The sequence below is a fragment of the Schistocerca nitens genome, chromosome 1, assembly GCF_023898315.1.
Source record: "Schistocerca nitens isolate TAMUIC-IGC-003100 chromosome 1, iqSchNite1.1, whole genome shotgun sequence".
NCBI lineage: Eukaryota > Metazoa > Arthropoda > Insecta > Orthoptera > Acrididae > Schistocerca > Schistocerca nitens.
The window spans coordinates 594,007,531-594,017,178 of record NC_064614.1 but is presented as its reverse complement, the minus strand read 5'-3'; the positions used below and the strand labels follow the sequence as shown (position 1 = coordinate 594,017,178).

The window sequence follows — 9,648 nt, the reverse complement described above, 5'->3', positions numbered from 1 at the left end:
TATTTCCTCTCAAGCCTTGAGCTCCGATACCTTACTGTCAAATCCTACTGAGTGAAAAGTCAAGAAAATACGCAGCATTCATTTTTTCCGAACGCAGTTACCAATTCCGCGTTTTGGCCTTTGGCTTGAACGTCATTGTGGGAGTTTTCATTCCACCATTAGGCAAGGTTCTGAGTCCTGCGCTACTCACCAAAGTCACAGCATATGTAAATGATTTGACAGCCACTGCTACATGGGATGAACATGTTGAGATACTGTAGACAATTTTCCAAAAATTCAACGAAACAGGAATAACTGTCAACCTAGCCAAATCTAAATTTGGGAGGTCGGAGATAAAATTTCTCAGGCACATCACCTCGTCTGAAGGAATCATAACTGAGCCAGGAAAATTAGAGGCTATTGAACACATCGCTGTACCAACAACCAATAAACAGCTGAAGTCTTTTCTCGGAACCGTTTCGTTCTTCCGACGATTCATACCCAATCAATTATAGAATGATGAAAATCTTTTATCACTTCCACGGAAGAATAATGTTTGAATCTGGAATGACCAATGTCAGACTGCATTCGACAAGATAAAAGCAGCACTGTGTAATATTATTGGGCTTTCCGTCGTATGAAAGCTATAAATACCCTTGGAAAGGCATTCACCAAGCTACATATTAAATGATCAACTTATAAGATGAGACCTATTCTTTGAAAGACATATGGTTTATATAATTTACGTAACTATAAAGATGCGCATCTAGCGCAAACGCTAATACATCGACTGCGCAGTCAGAGAAACATTTTAAAAGAAGCTGAACTGCGCATTCTTCGATCTCAATAAAAAAAATATGACGGTCAAAACTTTTGTAGATCTTGAGATTTAATCGCACTTCTTCTTGTAATGTGAAAGGGTAAAAAAGGTCGATTGTGAGCCATAAAAATGAGCAGTCTTGCCATCGTGCAGATAACAGTTATTAACAGGTAAAATTCAAATAATGTATGTTCGATACTGTAAATCGGCAAGTTATTGATATAAAAGTGTTAAACAGTGAACGAATCACACCGAAAGGAAGAAAGAGAAAGATAATGACTGTGATATAGATGTGAACCAAGAAGCGATCACAGGACAGGCTGAAATCTTATCTCACCAACATAGTCAGAAAATTATTTATGCAACTTATACTGTTTATAAATAAGACCTAATTGCTTGTGAGAATTATTTGAGTATATAGGTATATTTAGTGTTTACCAGAATTCTTATTCTATTCTTTTCCTTTTTTTACCTCCATGTCATATTATATTTATAAATGTCAATCAGCCTATTTCATTTGCAAATGCAATTTTTATTGTTCATTGTTAAAGGTCCCTTAGGTAATTATAAAATTCATACTGATTACGTAAAGGAATCTGGGTTGTTCTTTTCCAAATAATAGAAGCGTTTGCATAATCAATAACTAGCCTCCTTCTAGCAACGATCAGGAGCCAACCAGATGACGGACGTCTTCGGCCTCTTTCATGTTTCCCATAGCAAAGCTGTGCCAAACTGGGAACACGACATTCCAGTATGAAATACAACACCTATATAAGTAGGCCTATTAGATTAAAATTGAAATATATCAATATTTAATCTATTTTTTATCATACTAGAACTTGTAAATGCAAAGTTGTTGTATCATCCGGATATGCTTCGGGATTTTTGCATTGTAACTGATGCTTGGTTTTGCAGTTTGGGGGCGTGTCTGTCCCAAACCGCTAAAACCGAAGAAAAGACCGATATAAAAATAACTGCATTTGCGAGCAGAACTTTGTCAGCTTGCGAAAGGGAATACACCGTAACTGAACTTCGGACACTTGCTGTTGTATGGGCCTTAAAGAAGTTTCACTATTAGTTATACAGCAAACGTATACGAATATATTGCGACCGTCAGGCCCTTAGCGTTCTGTTATCATGTAGATTGTTACACGCACGACTCGCCCAGTGGGCGCTAGTTTTACAACAGTATCATCTGGAAATAATGAATATTAAAGGCAACGACAATGTCATTGCAGATGCTTTGTCAAGACTCTTTCAAGGCCTCACTGAATTTTCCAACTGGATTGAAAAAGCTGAGGAATTTAGAATCTTAAAAATAGACAGGAAACATTATCGTAATCCGATTTTCCATCTCTGTAAAAATATAAGAACATTACAGGATTCCGACCCGCAGTGGGGAGATATACTGCGAACTTTTCAACTAACTCCAAATAATGGTTTTAATAACCACTTCTCGGTACAAAATGACTTACTTTATTACCACAATGATGAAAATTCTAATAATTTGTGTATCTGTATACCTGACAGTTGTATAGTACATCTAATGTGGTATACTCACAGCATCTGCGGACTTTACGAAGCCGAAAAGTGTGCCAGAAAGCTCCAAATGTATTGTTATTACTCAAATTTACATCGTATTGCCTTGGACGTTTTGAAAAAATGTACAACATGTCAAAAGTGTAAACCAAGCAACATTAGCAATCAGATGTTATTGCAACCCATCCTACCAACTAAACCATTACAAACCGTCTCACTGAATGTTACAGGCCCTCTACCTGCTGGTAGGGGAGGTGTTCAATATCTTATTGCTTTATTTGATATTTTTTTTAAATATTTAAAACTGTATACCGTTCGAACTTCAACCTCGAAGACGATCAGCACAAAAATAGCAAAGGATTACATTCTCAATGTTGGCAAACTCAACACCATAGTTGCTGATAATGCCACATGTTTTATGTTATTCTACTGGAAAAATTTCTTAAGGAAAACGGAATTAACCATACCCGTATATCCTTTTTATCACCCACAATCCAAACCAGTGGAACGAATTTTCCGAGATTTAACAGATATATAAGAACCTACATCCCACATCGACAGGCGAAATGGATAGATTACTCAAAACCCTTTGAGCAAATATATAATCACATACCACACTCATCGACACATTTTACGCCACATGAATTAATGCTTACTGAACCTCCAGATGAGAAATGGATGAAACCTTTACCAGTAATTCACTCATGAAGATAAAATTAGTGAAGCTTTGAAAAACTTACAAAAACATGCCATACAATGTAAGGAATATCATGATTCGTTTGTGCACAATGTTATCGAATTCCTAATTGGTGAGAAAGTTCTAGTTAACAATCATTGTAAATCATCACTCCTTAAGAAACTGAAAAAAATGGCAGATACTATATATTGGACCTTTGGTAATAGCAGAAATTCCTCATGAAGGAGGCTATTTATTGCAAATACCGTTCAGTGACAAAGTCAAGGGACTATACAACCAGATAGATTTCAAAAATGTGTTATGAATGATCAAACGTTAGTAGAAAAAGTGCTACTTACCCACTTGAAGTAATGACCTTTATTTAAGGAGTACAAGTATTTATATGTTGTCAATCTTAGCATGTATGTGACCTGTATATAGATTTCATGATTTTGTGCATAACAAATGTGAATTTTTTTCTTTCAGTATTTAGCTTATAAGTTTTTCCTTCTGAATTAGTTAAGTAGATAACTTCATTCAATAACAAAGGACAATTTTTCAGTCAGAACTTTTTCAAACGTTATTTATTGCTTCGATGGATATGAATAACTAGTCATGCCATAAATAAAGTTAAAAAAATCTTTTGCACTTTCTCTACGAAATCAATGAGTAAACTCAAACTTTGAATCTCTTGATGAATGGTAAATTCCATTTTTCCAATTATTTATGAAATAATTTAGATTTTTGTGGTAATGTGTTACTTGTAATGTATGTTTATAAATCCCAAAGATAGATGGTCTCTAAAGAATCAAAGGTCTTACCTTGCTTAAACCCTAGATGATACATCCTTCTGATGTATACGTGGTAGCCTTTTGGCTAAATTTCGTTGCAATTTTAAATTCGTAAGTAAGACACAGAATCGCGAGATTTTGTCTACTTGGCCGAGCAAAGAGTATCATTTGAATTAGAAAGGAAGTTATGCTTTCTTTCCTGTGAATATGTAAATGGTTACAAGTAACTGAATTTTGAGTGTTTATACTTATAATTTCATTGTAATTCTTTATGGACAGTAATGATGATCTTTTGGTCAGTGACCGTTACTGTGAAATTCAGTGTGTGGACCTCCAACGTGAGTATAAAGAAATGTACACAGCAATGAACTATCACAGAACTGTGTTTCAAAGAATGCTTAGATATTGTAACCATAAAACGTGTCCATGGTGAATACATTGATTGATTGAGACTTTTGAAATAAAGCGTTATCATATTTTTCACTTAACAGCGTTGTGATTTACTGGAACATATATAAAACTCAAAGGGTGTCACAAAGAACTGTGTGAAAAATAATCTTATATAAAGAACAGTGATACCACATCAGGTTTTGTGTGGCGACTTTTCTCCAAGATATGACAATTGTTGACATTTCCCCATACATCACTGCATGTGAACTGTGTAAAGTGCTTCATTCAGTGACTAAACTGCGACCAAACAGAAAGTAATCTTTGAGTTTTGTGCTTTATTGCAACCAAAACTGGAAACGAGTGTGATCAATACGACAGAATCCGCCCGGGAACTGAAAATCTGTTCGACTTACTAAAGACTGTGTTTCGTATGTGTTGTCTGAACATTGAGTCAACATTCTTGAATTGGCATGAACGATTCCTCACCAGCCGGCACTACCGTCGTGTGAACCATTGTTGAAAAATTTACGCAGTGCCATGCGAAGCCAGCTAATGTTTGCCGAACTGCATATAGAGAGACTTCGCACGCAACGGCTAAACAGCTATTAAGCGCGCTCCGCGATCAATGAAATATTATGAAAGAACAGCAAGATTTAGGACTCTGTACCTGCCTAAAAAAACAACTTACCTTACAGGGCGATAAGCTAGCATCTACAAATACAGCTATTACAAAATGTACTTGGTTTTCTTCTTGACCACCTACACCGAACTGCCATCCATCCATAACGGGCCGCGTCCAGAGAAATGCAAGTGCTCTTGCCTGAGAGGAAGGAAGAATGAAAGTCGCAGCCAACAGCTGTCGGTGAATCACAGCAGGTCCATCCAGACCTAATACATACATACGGCGGGCGAGAACTTTACCTGACAGTTCCTGCCGGCTGCCATTCCATTGCAACGAAATTTCTTTTTCTTCACCTCAACCAATGCTTCAGTCAAGTAACTTGTTTCGGTACATAAAGATTTATATAGAAAGCTGTTATGAAAAATAAAATACCCACAATACTACACTACACACACAGTAACATTCTAAAGTACACCATTATTAAAACATGGTTAATTCACAGTAACACAAATTTTTATGCACCTTATTTTGAAATATTTAATATTTTTCCTTTTTTCAATTTATGGTGTAATGTATAATCATAATCCAGAGGAATATCCTTTTCTGTACTAATATGACGATAGTGACAAAAAGTATATTTATTGTTCTATGATAGTGCAATTAATTGAGATTTAAGTTGAAATATTAAGAGATTCACAAGATAACAACATGGTCCAACACTAGTTCAACGAATTGACTTTAAATATTTACTACCTGGTAATATTCTATGAAAGCATAACTTCCAAATAGCGCAAACTAAAAATTTGCGAATGCCAATGTAAAAAGAATTTTATTGAAAACATCAATAATTATGCAATGTATATCTACTATTTGAAAATATCATAAAGAGCTGATTGTAATATAACTAGTAGACATGTGCAACCCTAGGCTCATGGGGGCGGTTTTTTTAACGGTTTTGTTTTTCCCAGACCCTCCACTGCCGAATGAGTGAGCCTGTCGAAATTTAACAAAACCGTAGTCAAAATGTGAGGGTGCACATGTCAGCGATAGAAAGCCTTTGAAAAGGGAATGTAAACCCTATGATAAATTGGAATAACTGATTCCTGTCTATGACTAAACAGAGAATCTATTATTTAAAAAATGGACGGTAATTTCAAAAATATTGTAAATAGTTTTTAAATTCCCATCCAGTGGGCGCCATTTCGAGAGCATCTTATGCTATCAGACTCCTATTTTCTTGCATTATATTTGAATGAACTAAATTTGTCTGCTAGTAATTTATTTAATCACTCTATTATTATCGGCAATTGCGAGTACTAATATGACATTTTTATGAATGCCTTATTCTTTTGCTCCAGAGCTGAGCTAAGATTGTTGTAATTTACAAGTATTTCATCGAAATACGGCACAATTTTTCGTTGTGTTCAAAACTGTGAGAATTACTCAAAAATGTTAGATTTCTGTACAAATTATTTCCTTTGTTTAATTTAACATTTCTGCTTTCATTTCATAGCAGCAGTCCCAGATTTTCAATTTATAAATGTTATAGATATTTATTTACTACATTTTTCCTTATGGCGCCAACGCGATACTCACTAGATTAAATCAAATTATTCTGAATTTATCGTGAGGCGAGAGGACAGTTACAAATTTCCCTAAGATTAAAAAAAAACACACACTAATTAACCGTTTTTCAGCACTCTGCTTCCATACTTATCATCACTTCAAGCAAAAAAGGCAAAAAGAGTAAAATAAATTAAGAAGTGATAATATTGTGTGTTCAAGAGTATTGTGTGCATATTCTGATAAAGATAATTTTTATTATATAGTCAAAAATGGTGGCGTGTGTGTGAAATCTCTAATTCATTTACTTTTAATTAAGGATAAGAAGTGATAACTCTCATTATTCCCCATACTAATAGTTGTGTGTGAATATTTAAGTATTAAAGGTAACTAGTCTCATGCATATATTTAAATAATAGTAGAACAGAAAATTTAATTGGGATACATTAAGTTTGAAGAAATTTTTCTTAACAGTCATATAATTACTGAACTATTGCCAATATATGAATATAGTATAAGCTTAGTCTACATCCATCGCAATTTACGCTAGCCAAAGCATAAATTTCCACAATTCCGCAATAATATTCATCCATATTTATAAAATATACTACAGTCAAAAAGATTCAGTATAGTTGTTATTGGTTATCCGCAGGTGGAGGCTGTTCCATGTAGCATTGCTGGAATTGCAGTGGATAGTTCTTTCCAGCCCCCAGCTCTGCCTCAATGTTTGCATTTGTGTCAAGTGAGCTAGAGGGGAAAAGAAGTGTGAAATAAGAATATTTTGAATTGCTACAATACAAGAACAAATTACAATGAAAATTACACTCACATGGCAATTCTGGCTGTGAACCCACCACAGGAGGCTGGAATTAGAGTGTCTGCCACTGTCCAGCCCCCTCCTGTCCCTCCTCACAGTCCAAGACAAAATCCTGGAGTTGTACTATAACAAGATGACAGAATTAATAAGGCGAATTTAACATACTCACGGAAATTTACACTCAAAATAGAAATTATTTACTCACTTGGTAATCCTGTCTCCAGAACTCTATGCCTCTTGCTGCTACACTCTGAAGCATTGCTGCAGCAACCTCTCTTCATCTTGCAAAGAGAAAACAACAAGTACATACAGAGACAATGGAACGCACAAGGCAGAAAGAAATGGACTGAGAACAATGGAGGTCAGATGTAGGTTTTTATATAGACCGAGGCGACCAATGAGAGAGCTTCATTTGAATGGCTGGCCACTGTAATCGAGTGGCTCTAGGCGCTTCAGTCCCGAACCGCACTGCTTCTATAGTCGCAGGTTCGACTCCTGCCTTGGGCATAGATGTGTGTGATGTCCTTAGGTAAGTTAGGTTTGAGTAGTGTTAAGTCTAGGGGACTGATGACCTCAGATGTTAAGTCCCATAGTGCTTGGAGCCATTTGAACCATTTTCATTTTAATGCACAGCCAATGAGAAGCTTTTATGGAATGTCACTATTTCTGGAAGGGCTGATGTGACCATCGTCTCTCTCACTCTCTCTCGCCAAGTAACAAGAATGCTTTTATAATTAACAGTGTTTTCACAAGTGTGCATGTACATGACGAAGGCTTTTAGCAGTGAGAAGTTTACTCTTTCTGAGACTATGTTGAAAGCAGAATATTATAATTTACAAGATGTCTCATTAAGACCACCAAAGAGAATGCAATCAGTATTATTCTTGGCTATTTTCGTTAACAGGTCCGATTAGGAACTGAATTTCCAGTCAGACAAGCTGAGAGGTCATGAAAGCTACAAAAGCGACGGTTAATTGTTTCTGCAGCACTTTACCAAGTCCTAGAAGGGACTTATAAGGATTGGACGAGCTGTCCTGTCAGGGTCGCGAGGTAGAAAGCAATCGGTGTTCTTCTGGGCTATTTTCGTTAAAAGGTCCTGTTATGACCAGAATTTCCAAGCAGACAAGTTCAGACATCACTAAAGCTCTTACGAAAGTGATCGTTAACTATTTTTGCAGCACTTCACAATTCCGAGAGGTCGACTTGGCACTCATTTACATAGCCATGTGACATCGGTATAACACTGAGAACCTTTTAGATGCGTCTGCGATGGTGATTAGCTACACTAACATTTTGCAGTAATGCGTCAGCCACACTGGGCAGGTAAACACGCGTGCACAGCTAGATGCAGCTCCCATGTCCCATTAGGATCGCTAGGAACAATGCACCCTGTGCTATTCTGGCAAGTATTGGAACAGATTTCTATAACACGACCTGTGATGTCAGTATCCACAGCAATGGTAAAACCATGCATGGCCCAAAGGGTGACTTGGCTCTTATTAACACAGACATGTGACAGCAGTAGAACACTCAAAAAATTCTAACTGTATACCCAAAAATAGACGCGACTTTCACCTGCTGGCTGTAGGCGATTGTGGCCTGAGAGCAATGGTTTGCGCCCCTGCACTCGTCTGTCTGGTGCAGGCTCGCAGCGGCGTCGGCATGTGCGGGCGTTCGAGCCTCTGATACGTTCTGGTTGACGATAGTTCGAAAGCGTTTTTTATGTGCACTGATTGTTTGTGCACTACATTATTTTCGGCTGTTTAACCATTGTGAGGGTGAGATTTTCACTCTGCAGCGGAGTGTGCGCTGATATGAAACTTCCTGGCAGATTAAAACTGTGTGCCCGACCGAGACTCGAACTCGGGACCTTTGCCTTTCGCATCCCCCAGGCTGCGGCTAAGCCATGTCTCCGCTATATCCTTTCTTTCAGGAGTGCTAGTTCTGCATGGTTCGCAGGAGAGCTTCTGTAAAGTTTGGAAGGTAGGAGACGAGGTACTGGCAGAAGCAAAGCTGTGGGTACCGGGCGTAAGTCGTGCTTCGGTAGCTCAGTTGGTAGAGCACTTGCCCGAGAAAGGCAAAGGTCCCGAGTTCGAGTCTCGGTCGGGCACACAGTTTTAATCTACCAGGAAGTTTCATATCAGCGCACACTCCGCTGCAGAGTGAAAATCTCATTCTGGAAACATCCCCCAGGCTGTGGCTAAGCCATGTCTCCGCAATATCCTTTCTTTCAGGAGTGCTAGTTCTGCATGGTTCGCAGGAGAGCTTCTGTAAAGTTTGGAAGGTAGGAGACGAGGTACTGGCAGAAGTAAAGCCGTCGGTACCGGGCGTGAGTCGTGCTTCGGTAGCTCAGTTGGTAGAGCACTTGCCCACGAAAGGCAAAGGTCCCAAGTTCGAGTCTCGGTCGGGCACACAGTTTTAATCTGCCAGGAAGTTTCATTGTGAGGGTGT

General features: G+C 37.8%; 1 non-coding gene across 1 annotated transcript; it reads left to right on the top strand.

Annotated features, from left to right (window-relative positions):
- The first annotated feature begins 9,233 nt into the window (after positions 1-9,233).
- Positions 9,234-9,308, top strand: Trnas-aga (transfer RNA serine (anticodon AGA)). Its single transcript has one exon. It is a non-coding gene; the product is annotated as a tRNA-Ser (tRNA).
- The last annotated feature ends 340 nt before the right edge of the window (positions 9,309-9,648 follow it).